The 20,799-nt window shown below is 41.7% G+C and overlaps 1 protein-coding gene across 2 annotated transcripts in view; it reads left to right on the forward strand.

The window, feature by feature from the left end:
• LOC122793164 (coronin-2A-like) overlaps positions 1-20,799 on the forward strand; it is a 2,539,836-nt gene that overhangs the window by 2,306,087 nt on the left and 212,950 nt on the right. The gene's annotated exons all lie outside the window — the stretch shown is intronic.

Here is a 20,799-nt window from a genome sequence, read left to right on the forward strand (position 1 = left end):
TACTGCTACATACTTGTATTAAATTGACTTGTTTATGTATCTGCACATCTGGATGTGTTCACATGGCTTTTTCACTTGTTTTCTACACAACCACACTAACATTTCTGGGGAACACCTTAACAGGCTACTTGTGTGCCGGATTTACCTATGCATGTCAGCCATTTCACAAATGTTTAGGACTGTTGCATACTTCACAGCTAGCTACTGGCACTTCCTTCATCCACTTTATGTGGGACTGCACTACTGGGGGCTGTCAGCACTTACTACAACAGAGTAACATTTCTTCACTGCAAGGGTACAACAACATTTCTGAGTAACTGACACATACATACTGCAAGTATTATACCTTTCTTATTTACATTAAAACTCTTTTCTACAGGCTCTCTCCTGTATTTGACATTACACTGCATACAGTAGACCTATTCAGGAAATGTTATACCTTTATTGATAGGTTACAAGACTGTTTTACAGGCTCACTCACATTTTAGCTATGACAGTGCATGCAGAGATAGTATTCCAGACATGTTTTTGCTTTATTCATGGGTTACTACACTCTATTCCTGGCTATCTGACTTATGATATGTAACAGTACATGCAGATGATTTATTCAGGGAATGAATGTTTTATACTTCACAGCTACTTCCACTTCCTTCATCCACTTCCTATGGGACTGCACAACTGTGGGTTGACAGCACCTAATACAACAGTACTATTTATTATTGCAAGGGTACAAAAACATTTCGAAGTAAGTGACACAGACACTCCAAGTTTTATACCTTTATTAATTACATTGAACACTCTTTTCTACAGGCTCTCTCCTTTACTTGTTATTACAGTGCATACGGAAGACATATTCAGGACATATTATACCTTTCTTGATAGATTACAACACTCTTTTTCAGGCCTGCTCACTTATATGTTATGACAATACATGCAGGGATAGTATTCCAGAATTATTTTAGCTTGATTGGTGGGTTAGTACACTCAATTTCTGGCTCACTGACGTTTGTTATATAACAGTGCATGCAGAGGATTTAATCAGGAAATTTTATTGCTGTATTATTGGGCTTAAACACTTTTCTCATGCTCACTCACATATATCATGTAACAGTACATGCAGAATGTTTACTAACCTGCCTGGTGGCGCAGCCTTAGCAGCCTATCTGCATAGGCTTGCTGATTCATAGCATGAGCACCTGCAGCTGTGGAGTAAATAAAGGGATATTGAGACATACATATCCATTATTTAGACTATATTAGCTTATCTTACATACTGCATTCCATGGCTACCTACTTAGTAGTGGGGCATCCCGCATTTGACGGGCCTCCTGGATCCACTGGTTCAGAAGGTCCTGCTTCCGCCTCTTCAGGTCTGCATGGTGGTGACGAACCTGCTCACCAGTCCGAGGGACGCCTGTGGCACTGGTGAGTTCATGAGCAAACTGGTTCCAAGCCTCCGCCTTATACTCCGTTCCTTGGAACTGTCCCTGCAGGAGTCGAGTCTCATGCCGATGGACTAGGAGCCAAACCATATATCTTGACTCCTCGATGCCCCATAGTTGCGCTCGAAAGCGTGTACCCTCTCCAGCACCAAACATTCTAACTACAGATGGGAGCTACAATCAGTTATGGCGAATATTCCCGCCTATGTGGTTTAAATATGCCGCATTTCCCGCACTTTTCTGTGATTGGCCATTTTTAAATATTCTCGGCTGACTGCAGACATGCTTAGCAATGGTTAATCAAACATTTATTATTATATATATGTTAACAGTGGATGTTTATCCTAAGCTGTCGTGGCTTAGTGGTTCAGTACTTTGATTATGATGCACAGTGTCCTGGGTTCAAACCTTATCATTGCATTTTATTTTACTACTGTCCAGACAAGTTAGGGGGCGTGGCTGTGTTTAAGCAACTTTGCTCTATGTTGCTCCATGTTGCCCGATGGTGCGCTGGTTGGCGTGGCGCGCACCTCCGCGCAAACCGATTGCGCTGGGTAAAGCACTATTTAGCTATGGGCAACTACATTGCTCTGGGTAAAGTGCGATTTAGCTATGGGCAACTACATTGCACTGGGTAAGGTGTGAGTTAGCTAGGGGCAACTATATTGCGCTGGGTGAAGTGCTGCTTAACTGCGGGCAATTTTATATTGGAATCCTTTAAAATATTTATTTTATTCACTGATACATTGGCCATTTCACTGCTTTTTAGTTATTTTTAAACATATATCTTGGGTATTATTCCATATACTGATTTAAAAAATAAATACGAAAGGGAGTGGTGAGACTCAAACGGTGAATGCCTCTTCTTTGTGCGAACACTCTACCAGTACCCTATTGCTATTTGGTGTGATTTGCATAAACGTTCTTTCTTATGCTCTTCCATGTGAGAATTGCTGACTGTAGCTAAGCAATGGGCACACACGTGCAAACATGGGCAGCTATTTTGGGTATTTAAAAAAAAATTTTATGGTTATGCGTTTTAGATGTGTGATGGGGGTTTACAATATTAGGCAGTGAGGTATTGGGTGCAGGGACATTTGAGCGGACTCGCTCTTGTTTATTTCCTTTTTATTTTAAACACTTGCAGGGGCGTGGACATTTAGACTGCTCGGCAGTTGGACACACCCCCTACTTTCTTACACGGTCCGTGTAGGACTTACGTTTGGGTCAGCGTGCCCTCATGCATATTCATTGCATGCTGACATCATACCGTTCAACTGCAGCCTCCGAGTAAGACTTATTAAGTCATATACGGAGGATTCGTGAATCCGGGGGAGTGTTTTAATGGATAGCCATGTATTCCAGGCTCTGTCTCTAAGTCTTATAAGGTGTTTTGTATTTTGAGGCAACCAGGAGACAAAATTTGGCACTAACCCTGTTTCTTCTGACTGGAGCAAGTTAATCAAAAAGTAGAATTAAAAACAGCCACTGCATCATCTAGTGGGACATGTTTTAGAACATTCCAGTTATATAGTTTTAGATAGAAGATAAAAAGAATGTTTGTTGAAATGTGTGAGGCTATGTGCTATGCTGAAATGTGGTTGCTTTTGAATTTTAGTTATCTTTCTTATAGGCTCGTAGTTTCAAAGGTAGGTACTAGGCTGTTGGCCCTAGGGCCTATATAAGCCTAGCCAAAAAGGTACCCTGGCTTTCGTCACCCAAGAAAATTATTTTCCTGTGCCGCTGTGGAGCAGAACCACAGAGGTGATCCCCAGGGTGAATTTTGTATTTCCCATCCAATCATCAAGATTTTTCTTGAAGAGTGCTAATGAGGAGCTTTGTTTGATATAGGTAGGTACTTTGTTCCAGAGTATGGGAAGTCTCTGGGACAGGAATCTATCCCTCCAGCATGTTCTGTTTATTGTGGTGACAAGGCTTAGGTCAGTAGAGCGTGTAGCTCGGAGGGATTGGGATATCTTTAAGTGGAGTATGTTAGGCAGAGATCGCCTCTGAGTAGGCAATATGCGATGGAGTAAAGCTGGAGTTTTTTGAGATGGTCTGGTAGGGCATCTGTTTGAGGCTGGTAATCCTCTTTATGAGGTATTTCTGCGGCCTTTCCAGTTGTTGTAGATGACCTGTGAGGTACATACCAAAAGTAGCATTGTACTCTATAATGGGTCTAATGAGTGATGAGTAGAGGGGAACAATGACCTTTTTTTTCCAGGATGAGAAATATTTTGTGATGAGGTGTGCCACCTAGAAGAATTTCTTGACTACTGTGGTGATGTGATTATCAAAGGAGAGACTATTGTCCACCTGTGTCCCAAGGTCTCTTATCACACTTACGGTGTTAAGTAGACTACCACCTATGTGGTAGCTTGTGGGTACAGAGTTTTTACCAAAGGGGATGACAATGCACTTTTTGGCATTGAGCTTGAGGCCAAGGCTTTGACACCCAGCATCTGTCTCAGTGAGGCCCTTTTGTAGGATATCCACATTGTTAGGAGTTTCAATTATGGCTCCTAATGTGCAGTCATCTGCACACTTCATTAGCCAAAGACCTTCTGTGTTAGCCTGTACTTCAGAAAAGTAGATACCAAACAGGAGAGGACCTAGGACTGAACCCTGTGGTACTCCACTTGTCACTGGTCTGAAGTCGGATTTGGAGTCTGCTACTTTCACAGTGTGGGTTCTGTCAGTGAGCCAGTTGGCAACCCATCTTGTGACATAGGGATTTATACCTAGTGTAGTGAGTTTATCTATAATTCCAGAGTGGAGGATGGTGTCAAAAGCCTTGGCGAGATTTAGATAGGCTGTGTGAACCACCTTACCTTCATCTACAGCTTTGGTGACTGCTTCAAAAAAGTCTGTCAGGTTTAGGAGACTTAATCTACCTTTTACAAACCCAAACTGGGTGGGGTACAGAGTTTCGAGATTACCAATGTCTTTGTTTATAAGTTCCATGATGATATGTTCTATGACCTTGCAGACCAGGCTCATTAGGCTAATGGGGCGGTAGTTCCCAGGGTCCGTGGTGGCTCCCCCTTTGTGGAGTGGGATAACCGTTGCTGTGTGCCATTCAGTGGGCACAAACCCTGAGGTGAGGCTATGACTGAACATGGTGCTTAGGTGGGGTGCCAGTTCATTCTGTAGTTCATGTAGAATGCAGCCTAGGATGCTGTCAGGTCCCATGGATGCTGTGTTCTTGGCTTTGGAGAGTGTGGTTTTTACCTGTGCAGCCATGATTACAGGAACTTTGCATTCTCCCAATATAGAGATTGGCCCTTTAGGGGGTGAGAGGGGGTAAACTTAGCAGTGAACCTATCTCCCAGGATGTTGGCAATATCAGTTGAGTCTGTATATTTAATGCCATTGTACTGTAACTCAGAGCAGATCTGAGTGTTGCCATTGAGATTCTTGACATAGTTATAGAATGCGTTGTGGTTGTCTTTAGAATCAGTGGCGATTTTGTTTTCGTAACTAGCTTTGGAGGATTTTATGAGGGATCTCAGCTTCTTACTGAGGCTGACCAGGGAGTTCCTCCAGTCATGGGATTTTACTTTTTTTGCAACAGTTTCTTTCTTCTGTTGTAGAGTTTGTTTATGGCAGGGGACCACCAGATTGGCTTCCTTTTTTTTTGGAGGATAGCATCTTGGTTCTGTTAGGGATAACATGATTCATGCACTCGTGTAAGTGGTTATAAAGTGCATTTATGTAGGATTCAGCAGTCGTACCTCTGTTGTCCATCTGCATAGGTGTTGTGAAGTTTGCCACTTCTGTCTTAAGAAGCGTGAAGTTGGCTTTGGAGAAAATTTTTACATTGGTTTCCCCTAATGGGGGGTGGGGTGGAATGTGGATGTTTAGGGTGATTAGCTTTTGGTCAGATCTGACCAACGAGGAATTGACCTCTGGTTTGGAACACCGATCGCCCATGTTGGTAATGACCAGGTTTAGGATATTGCTGTCCCTGGTGGGGGTGTGGATAAGTTGATACAAGGCGCTGGAATTTATGAGTTCCAGAAAACGTTGAGCAAAAGAGTTGGTACATGAGTAGTTTTCGCAGTTAATGGTGGGGCAGTTGAAATCACCCATTATTAGGGTGTTGGGTTGTACCCTAATATTTTCCAGTGTATCAAGAAATGAGGAGTGGGAATCCTGGGGCATGGTGGGGGATCTGTAGCAAGTTACAATTTGGATTGCAGTCTTGCCCAGAGTTAGTTGCACTTGGATAATCTCGGATGCATTATGCTGAGCAACTAGCCTGGAGGTGTGGATATCCTTAGTGAATATAGACACACCTCCACCTTTAGTGTTTTGGTCCAGGTTAGGTGGCCGAAAGGTGTGGCATGAATTATAGCCTGGTAATGCAGGGGTGCTCTCTGGGGCTGTGAACCAGGTGTCTGTCACTGCACAGATGTCGATGTTCTCCATTTTAAGGAGTACCTCGAGAGAATGTATTTTGAGGTTTAGACTTCTAGCATGGTGGTGCTGCTGTAGCGTTGTCGCCTCACAGTAAGACGTTGTCCTGTTCGATTCTCAGCTAGAGCGTCTTCTGTGTGGAGACATGCGTGAATGGGCGTACCTTTGTTGAAGGTTGTGCGTCAGGGCCGGTAACTCAGCACGTAAAAATCTACTGCCAGTCATTAGCAGACCAGAGTTCCGCTGTGGCGACCCCTAACTGGGAAAAGCCGAAAGACACAACAAGACTAGTAGCACTGAGTAGCATTACCCTCAGATTTTGCTTGCTTGTACCCGTTACAGTGGTGAATTTGTCATTTGAACCTTGCCTAAAAAAGGCACTGTAGGGGTGGCAAGAGCCTTAGCCAGTATCCGGAATCCCAAGGGCAATAGGTGCAGGCCATCTCTGGCAAAGTGTCATGGTCTGTCGATCATGTCATCCCAGGCAGACAGATACTGGTTCCCCTTAGAATGACACCAGAAGCTTAGCCAATTGTTAAAGTCAACCATTTTGTCCTTGAACTGTGGTATCATTCTGGGTGATGGCAGGATGCTACTCAGGGCTAGGGTCATACCTGCCTGGGCTACAAGATTGGAGATCTCCTCCATGTCTCTTTTCATGTAGTCCAGGGAGGTACGTCTTAGGTCATTCACACCAACATGGACAATGACAGAGTCATATTTGTACTTGTTGTGGAGTGACCTGAGTGCGTGCATTATGTGGCGGATCCTGGCACCCGACAGGCAGCTGATGGTAACTTTCTCCTTGTTTAGCCTGGTGAGTGGAACATCAGTGTGCCTGACTATAGAGTCACCTATGACTAGAGTGTTGGGTATGTTGTTATGCCTTACGGGGCTGTGGTTGAGTGGCACACTGCGTTTGTGGGCTATGTGTCATTTGGGTTGTGTTGGGGGGGGTGGAGGTTGTTTGTTTTTCTGCTTTGGAGGTCTCTGTTGCTTGAGCAGATTTTTATTGAGAGCCTCCGCGAATGTAGGGGTGTGTTTTGTGTCGCTACATGTGTGTTTTGGTAGTGTAGGTTTTGAGGGACTATGTGATGAGTGTGGTGTGGTGCAAGTGTTTACCTTCTCCTCTTGACTGTCTAGTCCAGTCTTGGGTGAAGAGAGCTTTGCTTCCAGTTTGGCTATATAAGTACATCTTTCACAGGTTGTAGTGTTGGGTGGTAGGAGGAGAGAGTTTTCTATGTACATGAGACAATTCCTGCATTGCCCCAAGATGCCCAGATTCATCAGGTAGACAGGAGAAAATACCGGGAGCTGACTCTTAGACATGCCTGGATAGGTGCTTATTATTAAGTACTAAAAACTGTTTTCCTCTAGACAAGTGAGGAAAGTTGAGTGCTGTAGTAATTTGTAGCTTATTTAGTGCTTACAAAACGTTCTGAATAAGTGCTGAGCTCAAAGAAACAGATTTGAGTGCTGAAACTAAAAAACTGGCTAGTTCTAAGGGAAAATTTGAAAAACAGACTTTATGGCACCAGGAATACTTTAACCCTAGCTAAGTGGTGATGCATAAAGTGTATTTTTTTTTATATAACAGTAGCAAATGAGCAAACTGATTTAAACAAATTAACCAGTTAACCAATAAAAAGCTAAAAACTGAGCTCCGTTCCAGCAGTCTTTGTTTAGACAAGTTCTAACTGCACACTCCTGCCACTAGGGTGCAGGCGAACCTTCTCCAAAAAAAGATGGTCTGGATTAATGCTCAAGTTATACAAACAAAGCTAGATTCAGCAGGTCTAAATTTAGTCTGTGCTACAGCAAACAAGGCGTACCATTTTCAGAAAGGAACAGTTCAAATAAGCAGACACAAAAAGCCTTTAACCAGAAACTCCCAGCTCAGAAGGGCAGAATCTACCCTCTCCTCCCACAAGAGTGCAGACCACACCTTCTTAGGTTCATAGGTTCATACTAGGCTATCTGCCCTAGAGCATTTATAAGCCTAGCCCGAGTGTGTGTGACTTTCGCCACCCCTTGGAATGAGAATACTATGCCCATTTAGGGTTTAGTTTACTGTGCCTCTGTCTAGTAGTGACACAGAAATGACCCCCGGGGTAAACCTATGATCTCCCATCCACTCGTCAAGATTTCTCTTGAAGAGAGTCAGTGAGGGGCTCTGCCTAACATGGACTGGGATTCTGTTCCAGAGTGTAGGGAGCCTCTGGGTTATGAATCTGTCCCTCCAGCATGTCCTATTTATTTCTGTGTTGAGGTTCAAATCTCTCGCTCTCGTGGCTCTGGTGGATTTGGATTTTTTGAGGTGGAGCATGTCCATTAATTCCGGATTGGAGATGGCCGTGTACGTCAGACATAGATCGCCTCTGAGTAGGCGGTATGCGACTGAATAGAGCTGGAGTTTCTTCAGCCGGGCAGCATACGACATATGTTTGAGACCCTTGATCCTCTTGGTGAGGTACTTTTGGGGTCTTTCTAACTGCTGCAGGTGTCGGGTAAGGTACATCCCAAATGGGGAATTGTACTCAATTATGGGCCTAATGAGGGATGAGTACAGGGGCACAATGACCTCTCTTGATCTAGATGTGAATCCTTTCATGATAAGGTGGGTAATATAGAAGGTCTTCCTAACCACCTTGGCAACGTGAGTGTCAAATGAGAGGTTACTGTCAACTTGGGTCCCTAGGTCCCTGATTACTTCTTCCGTACTTAGTGGATTTCCACCTATGTGGTAATTTGTGGATACTTTGTTTTTCCCAAAGGGTATGACTATACATTTTTTGGTGTTCAGTTTAAGGCCATGGCTCTGGCACCAGTTATCCGTTTCTATGAGGCCTTTCTGAAGGATGCTTGTGTCCACTGGAGTATCAGTTATGGCACCCAGTTTGCAGTCATCTTCGAACTTTGTTAGCCACAATCCTCCTATGTTTGCTTGCACCTCGGAAAAATAAATGCCGAACAAGAGGGGTCCCAGGACCGAGCCCTGTGGGACACCGCTTGTGACTGGCTTAGAGTCTGACATGGCTCCAGCAATTCTGACCTTGTGGGTTCTGTCCTTGAGCCAGTTTGCAACCCATCTTATGACATATGGGTTTACATTTAAGCTGGTGAGCTTGTCTATGATGCCCGAGTGGGGTATTGTGTCGAAGGCTTTTGCAAGATCAAGGTAGGCTGTGTGAACTGCCTTACCCTCATCAATGGCCTTAGTGACTGTTTCAAAAAAGTCGACCAGGTTCAAAAGGCAGGATCTGCCCTTGACAAAGCCGAATTGGGTAGGATCCAGAGTCTGTAGGTCCCCAATGTCTTTGTTTATGAGTTCCATAATGATCCTCTCCATAGCTTTGCAGACCAGGCTCGTCAAGCTTATGGGGCGGTAATTTCCAGGGTCCGTAGAAGCACCTCCTTTGTGGAGTGGGACCACTGTTACTGTACGCCATTTTTGGGTACGTATCCTGTAGTAAGGCTAAGATTAAACAGCAGCGTTATGTGCGGGTTTAGTTCCTCTTGGAGTTCATGTAGCACGCAACCCGGGACACCGTCTGGTCCCATTGATGCTGTGTTTTTAGCTTTGGAGAGGGCGGCTCTCACCTGGGCATCTGAGATGTCAGGGAGGCTACACTCCGCTGGAATAGATATTTTTCCTTTTGGGGGGGAGAGAAATTTGCACTGAACCTGTCTGCCAGTATGTTGGCAATGTCTGTGGGTTCAGTGTATTTTTTGTCATTTTGGACTAACTCTGAGCATATCTGGGAGTTTCCACCCAGGTTTCTAACATAACTAAAGAAGGCCTTGTGATTGTCTTTAGTGTCTTTTGAGATTTTTCTCTTGAAGTTGGCCTTGGATGATTTTATGAGTGATCGTAGTTTTTTGCTAGTACTGATCAGAGATGCCTTCCCTTTTGGGGATTTTGCTCTGTCATGTAGTAGCTTCCAATTCCTGTTGTAAAGCTTGTTTATGGCTGGGGTCCACCAGACAGGATGCCTGCCTTTGGGGGAATGGGTCTTGGTTTTATTTGGGATTGCATGATCCATGCATTCTTGAAGGTATCCGTAGAAAGTGTTTATAAAGGATTCAGTGGTGCGGGCTGTGGTTTTCACTTGCCCAGGGGCCTTGAAGGATACCACTTCAGTCTTAAGAAGTGTGAAGTCAGCTTTTGAGAAATTCTTCACTGTGGTCTTTTGTGCTGGGGGTGGGGGCGGGATGTGGATTTCCAGTGAGATTAATTTATGGACTGATCTCACCAATGAGGGATATACTTCCGGTGTGGAGCATTGTGTTTCCCATGTTTGTGATGATCAGGTCTAGTATATTATCTCCTCTTGTGGGAGTGGTGACTAGTTGTTCCATTGCATTTGAGTTTATGAATTCTAGGAACCTTTGGGCTAGGGTGTTGGGGCTTGAGTAATGCTCCCAGTCTGTGTTTGGGTAGTTGAAGTCTCCCAATATGATGGTATTTGAAGAGACATTCATACTCTCCAGTGTCTTCAGGAAGGCTGAGTGGGGTTCCTGAGTTTGAGAGGGTGGTCTGTAGCATGCTACAAACTGTAGGGCAGTTTTGCCTATGGTTAGTTGCACCTGGATGGTCTCCGATGCTTCGTGCATTGCCACTAACCTGGAGGTGTGGGTATCGTTGATGAATATGGATACTCCCCCTCCTTTTGTGGTTCGGTCCAAGTTTTGAGGCCGAAAAGCATGATATGAGGTATAACCTGGTAGTGCTGGGGTGCTCTCAGGAGCCTTGAACCAGGTTTCAGTCACTGCACAGACATCGATGTTCTCCATACTGAGGAGGGTTTCGAGAGCGTGCATCTTGAGGTTTAGACTTCTGGCATTGAGCAGCATTACCCTTAGTTTTTTTTCCACTTGTGTTTTCTAGGGAGGTGGGTTTGTCTTTTGAGCCTTGCCTAAAAAGGCACTATGGGGGTGGCAAGAGCCTTGGCCAATATCCGGAAGCCCAGGGGTGACAGGTGCAAGCCGTCCCTTGCGAAGCAGCATGGTTTGTCAAGCATGTCAGCCCAAGCAGACAGACATTGGATCCCCTTAGAATGACACCAGTAATTGAGCCAATTGTTAAAGCTGATCATTTTGTCTTTGTACTGTGGCATCATTCTTGGTGAGGGTAAGATGCTGCTCAGGGTCAGGGTCATACCGGCCTGGGCTACATAATCAGAGAGCTCCTCTATGTCTCTTTTCATGTAGTCCAGGGAGGTACGTCTCAGGTCATTCACACCGGCATGGACAATGACTGAGTCATATTTGTACTTGCTTTGGAGTGACCTGAGTGCTTGTGTTATGTGGCAGATTCTAGCGCCCGACAGGCAGCTTACTGTAACCTTATCCTTGTTCAGTCTGGTGAGCGGGACATCAGTGTGTCTGACTATGGAGTTACCTATTACAAGTGTATCTGGCATGTTGTTTGGCCTTAAGGCCTGTGACTGTTTGGCACACTGACTTTGTGAACTATGTGTTGCATGTGCTGTGTTTTGAGGTAGTGGTTTCTTGGATGTCTGCTTTGGAGGCCTCTGTTGTTTTGGTAGATTTTTAATTAGAGCCTCCAAGTATGTTTTTGTGTGTTTATGTGTTTGGTTTGCAGTTGTGATATGTCTATGTGAGACTGGGTTTGTGGTGAGTGTGGTTACCTTCTCCTCCTGACTGGTTTTGCCAGTAGTGAGTCGACAGAGCTCAGCCTCCAGTTTGGCTATATAGTCACATCTCTCACATATATTTGTATTTGTTGGGAGGAAGAGACGGTTGTCTGTGTACATGAGGCAGTTGTAACATTGCCTCAAGATTCCCTGATTCACCAGCTGAACTGGAGAGGACGCCAGTAATTGACCCTTTGACATGCTAGAATAGTGTAAGGGATTGCTGTGTAACTGAGTCAGAAAGGGCCTATAGGGTAATGGGTATTCAAGGGGATTGCAGGTGGATGTAGTGCTTTCTTTTGTTTAAGAGTGCTTTAGTTGTGTAAAAATGCTTTAGGAGCAAGTGCTGGGCTTTTTAGATAGAGAATAGACTGATTATATTGAAGGTAGAGCGGTTTCAAGGGAAAAACTGAAGAGCAGACTTGGTGGAGCCAGAAATAGTTTAAACTTGTTTAACCGGTGCTGCGCTATGCGAACAATCGCGCAAAGCCGTGCAAAAGTGGATTTTTATACAGGGAACTTCAAAAGAGCTAGAAATGGTCCAGAACGACCCATTACTACTAGATCTTGTGCTGAGGTCACTCCTTCAGGGACAAATAGGCTGCTCAAGGCTCCCCACTCCCACTGGTGAGCAAAGAAACTTCCTTCTATCCAAGTAAGGCAATGGGCAACACAGGAACTATCCCAATGTCCAGAATACAGCAAAGCCTGTATAATGGACTATTCTAGTCAAAGAAAGGTGGGATAACAAGGATTATTTTGTTTTTTGTTTTTTTGGTAAGAAAACTACAGAAAAATGCAGGGAAACAGCAGTATATTAAATGCACAGGCTAGCGCACTTGAGTGGGCAGCTTCAACAGTTAAATTAAACAAACAAACTTTAACTTAAGTGCAGGTAATAAAAAACGCTAAATACAGATAAAATAACAGTTAAACTTCGTTAACAGCAAGAAAAGAAGGTCGCACAGGTAGAAACAGCAAAAATATACTTAAATCTGGAAAGTAGTCGCTTTTTTCAGTTCTCTGCTGCTAGCACCACTCTGCAGGACCACGAGGAGCTGTTGCTGAGTAGTATAGTCGAAAAAAATGCTCAGATGCAGATTTTTATGCAGGGAACTTCAAAAGAGCTAGAAATGGTCCAAAATGACCAATTACTACTAGATCTTGTGCTGGGGTCACTCCTTCAGGGACAGATAGGCTGCTCAAGGCTCCTCACTCCCACTGGTGAGCAAAGAAACTTCCTTCTATCCAATTAAGGCAATGGGCATCACAGGAACTATCCCAAAGTCCAGAATACAGCAAAGCCTGTATAATGGACTATTCTAGTCAAGGAAAGGCGGGAAAACAAGGATTTTTTGGGGGTTTTTTTTGTTTTTTGTAAGAAAACTACAGAAAAATGCAGGGAAACAGCAGTATATTAAATGCACAGGCTAGCACACTTGAGTGGGCAGCCTCAACAGTTAAATTAAACAAACAAACTTTAACTTAAGTGCAGGTAATAAAAAACGCTAAATACAGATAAAATAACAGTTAAACTTCGTTTACAGCAAGAAAAGAAGGTCGCACAGGTAGAAACAGCAACAATATACTTAAATCTGGAAAGTAGTCACTTTTTTCAGTTCTATGCTGCTAGCACCACTCTGCAGGACCACGAGGAGCTGTTGCTGAGGAGTATAATCGAAAAAAATGCTCAGAGGTGGATTTTTATACAGGGAAATTCAAAAGAGCTAGAAATGGTCCAAAACAACCAATTACTACTAGATCTTGTGCTGAGGTTACTCCTTCAGGGACAGATAGGCTGCTCAAGGCTCCCCACTCCCACTGGTGAGCAAAGAAACTTCCTTCTATCCAAGTAAGGCAATGGGCAACACAGGAACTATCCCAAAGTCCAGAATACAGCAAAGCCTGTATAATGGACTATTCTAGTTGAGGAAAGGCGGGAAAACAAGGATTTTTTTTTTGTTGTTTTTTGTAAGAAAACTACAGAAAAATGCAGGAAAACAGCAGTATATTAAATGCACAGGCTAGCGCACTTGAGTGGGCAGCCTCTACAGTTAAATTAAACAAACAAACTTTAACTTAAGTGCAGGTAATAAAAAATGCTAAATACAGATAAAATAACAGTTAAACTTCGTTTACAGCAAGAAAAGAAGGTTGCACAGGTAGAAACAGCAAAAATATACTTAAATCTGAAAAGTAGTCGCTTTTTTCAGTTCTCTGCTGCTAGCACCACTCTGCAGGACCACGAGGAGCTGTTGCTGAGTAGTATAGTCGAAAAAAAACGCTCAGAGGCGGATTTTTATACAGGGAACTTCAAAAGAGGTAGAAATGGTCCAAAACGACGAATTACTACTAGATCTTGTGCTGAGGTCACTCCTTCAGGGACAGATAGGCTGCTCAAGGCTCCCCACTCCCACTGGTGAGCAAATAAACTTCCTTCTATCCAAGTAAGGCAATGGGCAACACAGGAACTATCCCAAAGTCCAGAATACAGCAAAGCCTGTATAATGGACTATTCTAGTCGAGGAAAGGCGGGAAAACAAGGGTATTTATTTTTTTGTAAGAAAAATACAGAAAAAAGTAGGGAAACAGCAGTATATTAAATGCACAGGCTAGCGCACTTGAGTGGGCAGCCTCAACAGTTAAATTAAACAAACAAACTTTAACTTAAGTTCAGGTAATAAAAACCGCTAAATACAGATAAAATAACAGTTAAACTTCGTTTACAGCAAGAAAAGAAGGTTGCACAGGTAGAAACAGCAAAAATATACTTAAATCTGGAAAGTAGTCGCTTTTTTCAGTTCTCTGCTGCTAGCACCACTTTGCAGGACCACGAGGAGCTGTTGCTGAGTTGTATAGTCAAAAAAAATGCTCAGAGGCATATTTTTATACAGGGAACTTCAAAAGAGCTAGAAATGGTCCAAAACAACCAATTACTACTAGATTTTGTGCTGAGGTCACTCCTTCAGGGACAGATAGGCTGCTCAAGGCTCCCCACTCCCACTGGTGAGCAAAGAAACTTCCTTCTATCCAAGTAAGGCAATGGGCAACACAGGAACTATCCCAAAGTACAGAATACAGCAAAGCCAACTGGCCTGAAGCCCAAGTGCTTAAACCAGAACTAATACACTTTTAGAGTAACAGACACTAAGCCTTCAATCAGCAACTCCCAACTTAGAAGGATGTAGGAAGATGGTCACTTACAGTATTTCGAAATGTACCTGAGGTAAATATTTTGTGAGGTATAGAGGTAAGAATCCAGTCGATTAGTGTTCCCTTAGTGTTGTTTTTATTGTAATCGGTGGAAGTGGTGATTAGCTGTGAGAGATCATAGAGAATTATTGATTGGTTAGGTGAGTTAGAGGAGACAGCAAGCCAGTCAATATTAAAATCACCCAGTATGTATTTTTCTTGGGAGATGATGGATGAGACCCAGCAGAAGAAGTCTTCTGCAACAGAGAGATTTTTACTAGGTGGCAAATAAGCACCTATGATGGATAATGTCTTGTTTTGGTTGAGTTTGAGGGCAGACACGAGATTTTCTGCCTTACCAAATTGTGGAAGGTTTAGTGGTGAAGGCATAAGCTGCAGAAACTTTTTGTATGGTATTGCAACACCACCAGCCCTTTGATTTTGTCTGTCTCCTTTTAGTATATTGTAGTTTGGGGGTAGAATTTCATTATCTTTTGTTTCTTTTTTTAGCCAGGTTTCAGTTGGTACTACTATATCTGGAGCATGTAGGTTAAGCCAGGCATGGAGCTGTGGTATTTTGTTGTAGATGCTTCTAATGTTTGCGCGTGTAATGTTAAGTGAAGATCAAGCAGTGTTATATTGTATTGGAGGAGTGTGGTTTGTGGGGATGTAGAGTTAAAGGTCTGTGAGGATGTATCTGTTCCAGGGTTTGGATGATGTCATCACTGATTCTTAGTTTGGGGAGGTCTGTTGGCTGTAGGATAAGTATTTCATTTTAATGTTTACTTTTAGCTGATGTAGTATGGGGTTGTGTAAGTGTAGGCTGTGTTTGAAAAAGTCTGTGGTATTGGCAGGGTATATGGTGGGTATTATCTTGGGTCAGTTAAAGGTTAAGTTTGCTAAAGCATGTTGGATAGTACAACTGTGATGATGGTGATAGGTTGTGTGGTATTGGGAGAGTATATGGTGGGTGTTATCTTGGGTGAATTAAGGGCTGAGTCTGCTGCAGTATGTTGGATAGTACAACTAGGATGATGGTGATGGGTGGTGTGGTATTGGGAGAGTATAACGTGGGTGTTAACTTGGGCGAATTAAGGGGTGAGTATGCTGCAGCATGTTGGATAGTACAACTAGGATGATGGTGATGGGTGGTGTGGTATTAGGAGAGTATAACGTGGGTGTTAACTTGGGCGAATTAAGGGGTGAGTATGCTGCAGCATGTTTGCTAGTACAGCTAGGATGATGGTGATGGGTTGTGTGGTATTTGGAGAGTATAAGGTGGGTGTTATGTTGGGGGAATTAAGGGCTGAGACTGCTGCAGTATGTTGGATAGTACAACTAAGATGATGGTGATGGGTTATACGATGTATATGTTAGATAGTACAACTAGGATGATAGTGATGGGTTGTGTGGTATTAGGATAGTATAAAGTGGATGTTATCTTGGATGATGTAAGGGTTGAGCATGCTATAGCATGCTGGATAGTACAACTAGGATGATAGTGATGGGTTGTGTGGTATTAGGATAGTATAAAGTGGATGTTATCTTGGATGATTTAAGGGTTGAGCATGCTATAGCATGCTCGATAGTACAACTAGGATGATAGTGATGGGTTGTGTGGTATTAGGATAGTATAAAGTGGATGTTATCTTGGATGATTTAAGGGTTGAGCATGCTATAGCATGCTGGATAGTACAACTAGGATGATGGTGATGGGTTGTGTGGTATTGGCAGAGTATAAGGTGGATGTTATCTTGGGTGAATTAAGGGCTGAATATGTTGCAGCATGTTGGATAGTACAACTAGGGTGATGGTGATGCGTTGTGTGGTATTGGGGAAAGTATAAGGGGTTTTATCTTGGGTGAATTAAGGGCTGAATATGTGGCAGCATGTTGGATAGTACAACTAGGATGATGGTGATGGGCTGTATGGTATTGGAGAGTATAAGGTGGGTGTTATCTTGGGTGAATTAAGGGCTGAGTATGCTGCAGCATGTTGGATAGTGCAACTAGGATGAAGGTCTGGGAATACTGAAACAGGTAACTGCAAAAACAGGAATGCAGGCAAGAGGGCTTCATGGAGATTGGGGTCAACTTCTCGATCAGAGGAGTGCCCTATGCGTCAAAGGGTAAATTTGACTGTTTTTACAGCAGTTATGGGGCAAGCAGCAACATTTATTAAAAGATTCATGGGAATTTTTACGAGGGATCACTAGTGATTTGTTTAGATCTGACCTTCTGTTTGTTACTATAGATGTAGTGGATCTTTTCTCGGTCATTCCATCCACAATTGGTCTGACCTGGATGGAAGAGGCATTGTGGGCATGTGCAGGTGTCACCAACAATGATGTGGTTCTCGTTATGCACTTATTAGAACTGGTGCTTAAATACAACTATGTGTATTTTGGTGGGGAATATTTTCAGCAGACATCGGGTGTATCCATGGGGGCCAATTGCGCTCCAACCTATGCGGACATGATTTTGTCCGTATGGGAAAATAAATTTGTTTTACAAAGTGAGTATTCTAAGTTTTGGATCCATTACACCTGATTTCTGGATGACATTTGCATTTTTTGGACAGGACCTAGGGAATGTATAGAAGAATTTGTCAACTATCTGCATTCCACTACTGAATTTTTGAAATTTACGTATCAAATTTCAGATCATGAGGTTAATTATTTAGATGTAACCCTTTATAAACATGTTAACAATTTTGGGTCCTGTGTATATAGAAAGCCTTCCTTTGCCAATAGTTATTTGCACTATTCCAGCTCCCACCCTAAGTTCCAAAAAAGGTCCATTGTCAAGCGACAATTTGTAAGGGTCTCACGCATGACCTCGGATGATCAGCAATTCAAAACTGACTGTGAAAAATTGAGTTTGTTGTTTGCTGATAGGGGATACCCCATACCTTTGATAAAATCAGTTTGGGAGGAGGTTTGTCAAGCCAGGGGTACTAGATTTTGCCCTATTTTGGGTAGGGGTCCTGTTGATACATGCATGGAAAGTCTTCCTTCCATTTCCAGTTTTACTAGTTCAAACTTGACATTTGTTACTGCTTTTAGTGAAGACGCAGGACACATCAGGCATATTATACAGAAAGAAATTGAGGCTTTTCAGGAATTTACAGATCTAAATAATCTTAAAGATATGGCATGCAATACTGTTTACAAAAGAGGATTTAATATTAAAAATCTTTTAGAACAAAACACTCATGTAAGCATTTCTAACCAAACTAGAAAGGGCACCTTTCGCTGTGGGCATTGTAGACAGTGTAAATACATCATTAATCAGGAATATCTATATTTGGAAAGCAGAAATAGAAAGATATATTCACAAAAATATCACAATTGTAATTCTGGAGGTTTGGTTTACTTGGCTGTCTGTAGGTCTTGCCCAGCATTCTATGTGGGCAAGACTGAAAGACAGCTTAAAAGACGTATATACGAACATCTCTATGAGATTCAAAAACAAAGCAGCACAAATGCACTTTACAAGCATACTTTGGTATGTCCATCCGCATTTTTTATGTTTTATGTATTGGAATCAATACCAAAAAATCCTAGGGGAGGACATTGGGAAGCCAGACTATCACATAGGGAGACATGCTGGCAGATATTATTAGCTTCAAATAAGGCTCCAGGCCTTAATGACCTTATTTCCATCATGCCCTATTTGAAGCTTAAAGCGGACTTGTTGTAACTGAATACAAGGTATTGTAAGAGAAATGGTTTGTTCACTAAAATTGTGTACAATATTGAGATCGGACAAATTTATATATGTATACACTTTATGTCCTTTTACGTATATATAAAAAAACTTTTTTATTTTTATTGCTTTCATATTTTATGACTAGGCATTGAGGAATTAATTTTTATTTTATTTTTATTTTTTAGCATTTGTGTTTTAAACTGTTTTAATCTATTTAGGGTACTTTCAGCATTCATGTCATGTCATTTCAATTATACAATATATTATGATTAAAATATTTTTGCTAATAGCAGTATATATTTAAAATCTGCCTTTACTGCTTTAAGAATTGATTGGTAACCAATTATTATATTAATCTATCAACTGTTGTATATAAAATATCATGGTATGCATGGTTGACTTGTATTCTGAAGAAGTTGCATGGGCAACGAAAACGTGTTTGCTGTGGGACGTTAAATAAACTTTTTCGTACATCCTTTGGATTTGTGTTACTTCAGTGGCGTTGTGCCTTATTGTGATTTTGGCATACTCCCCGTGGTTGTTTCCTGCTTGCTTGCTGCTCTTTTGTTGGTTTGGGTTACTTTGCAGCTTCGTTTGCTTTTTGGTAAATTTGACTGTAATACTAAAAGTATAGTCTATTTGGCCCAATGTCAAGCCTGCCCAGCTTTTTATATTGGGAAGTCGGAGAGAAAACTAAAAGAAAGGGTTTACGAACACCTTTACAGCATTAGAACATCAAAGCAGGAAAATGCTCTGGCTAGACATGTGAGTGCTTTCCCATTACACTCTTTTAAATTTAGAGTGATTGACCAGGTTATGAGTGATGGAAGGGGTGGCCCTAGTTCATTATTCCTAGAAAAACTGGAATTAATATGGCAACCGTACTAGGGCCTGCTACCCGCCAGGACTGAATGAAGTTTATTCCATATCTTGCATCCTTAAACTAAAGAGTTTAATGAGGTGAATATATATCTTATTCACTTCAGCCTGCAAGAAAGGTTTCATATTTCTGCTTAAACAGGGTATGTTAAATATGTATCTAAATAGTCAAAAATGTACTTATTTGTTCAGTTAGGTATATACATGTTTATACATATACATGGTTATTCACATTCACTTAGTTGTTATCTACACATGAATGTGTTTGCATTTAGAATTGTTTTTGTGAATGTGTACACTCTTATTTCATCTTTTATCATATTCACCAGACGTCCTTTACAGGACGGTTTTCTCTGCTCCAGTCTTTATAGCTTTTTAGCTTGATGGTTTTAAATTCAGACAACATGGGGATAATATGTGTTTCATTATATATTTCTTCATCCTACTTTTTAGAACTGTCATTATTAACTACTATTGAAAGTTATTTAAGATCTTAATACTTTTTCACACAGTGGTAAAGTATTTTATTTTATACTGTTTTCAATTTTACACTTCCTTCTTGACTTCTCACTTTTTACTGTTACCTTAACTATTGGTTTTAATGTTAGCATGGTTTTTAAATATTTCTGAATATACTTTTAAAAGGTCTTTTAAGAGTGTTTTCGAACTGATGAGCTATGTTTATATTTACACATATACAAATATATTTACTGTATACATATTTGTTTTACAAGAACCTGGATTTTTAAAGAAGCATACAATGGGTTAATTGTTCATTTCTGCTTACCTTGGGAGCGGGTTTGCCTTTTGCTTGGAGGAAGTTGATGTGGTTTGAACTTGTATATATACTGTTTGAAACATTCTTGTTGCAACTGTCTGATGAAGTCTCACTAAGGGGTGAGACGAATAGCGCTTTATGGTTACTGTTTTTTATTATTTTTATCGTTTGTTTGAAGCAAAGTCTGAAGAATAAACTTTGGAAACTACTACTGTGTGCGTGCCTCAAGCCCTCTTGCCTACAACTAGGATGAAGGTGATGGGATGTGCATTATATAAGATCTGGCTATCAAAATATGCAGACGTTTGCAAACTGGGTACTGTAATATATTCCCTAGAAGAATTAGATATTATTAATATATTATTAATAATTGTCAAGAGAAGTGGGTGTAAAGTTCATTCTGAGCATGTGTAATTTATTGGATGGAGAAGCATGGTTGCACTCCACAACTGGGGAATAAGAAAGGCATGTTAAGCACTTTTTTGATGTCAGAAATGTGGTCAACAAACTTTTGTGCACTAAACAACCTTTTTTAAGCACATCTATGTGCTGTTTACTCTAGCTTCATGCTAGAGCTTAACAGCGGCCAAAGATCACCACCACCAAAAGCAGAAGTTAAAACAGATTAAAAACTATTAAATATTTTGCTCTGCCACACTTTCAAATAAAACTTCTCATTGATATTAAGGCATATAATAAAAAAATAAAAATTGTCCTGTGAA

Source organism: Protopterus annectens, chromosome 2.part0 (assembly GCF_019279795.1).
Source record: "Protopterus annectens isolate FY-2018-M chromosome 2.part0, PAN1.0, whole genome shotgun sequence".
Lineage (NCBI taxonomy): Eukaryota > Metazoa > Chordata > Ceratodontiformes > Protopteridae > Protopterus > Protopterus annectens.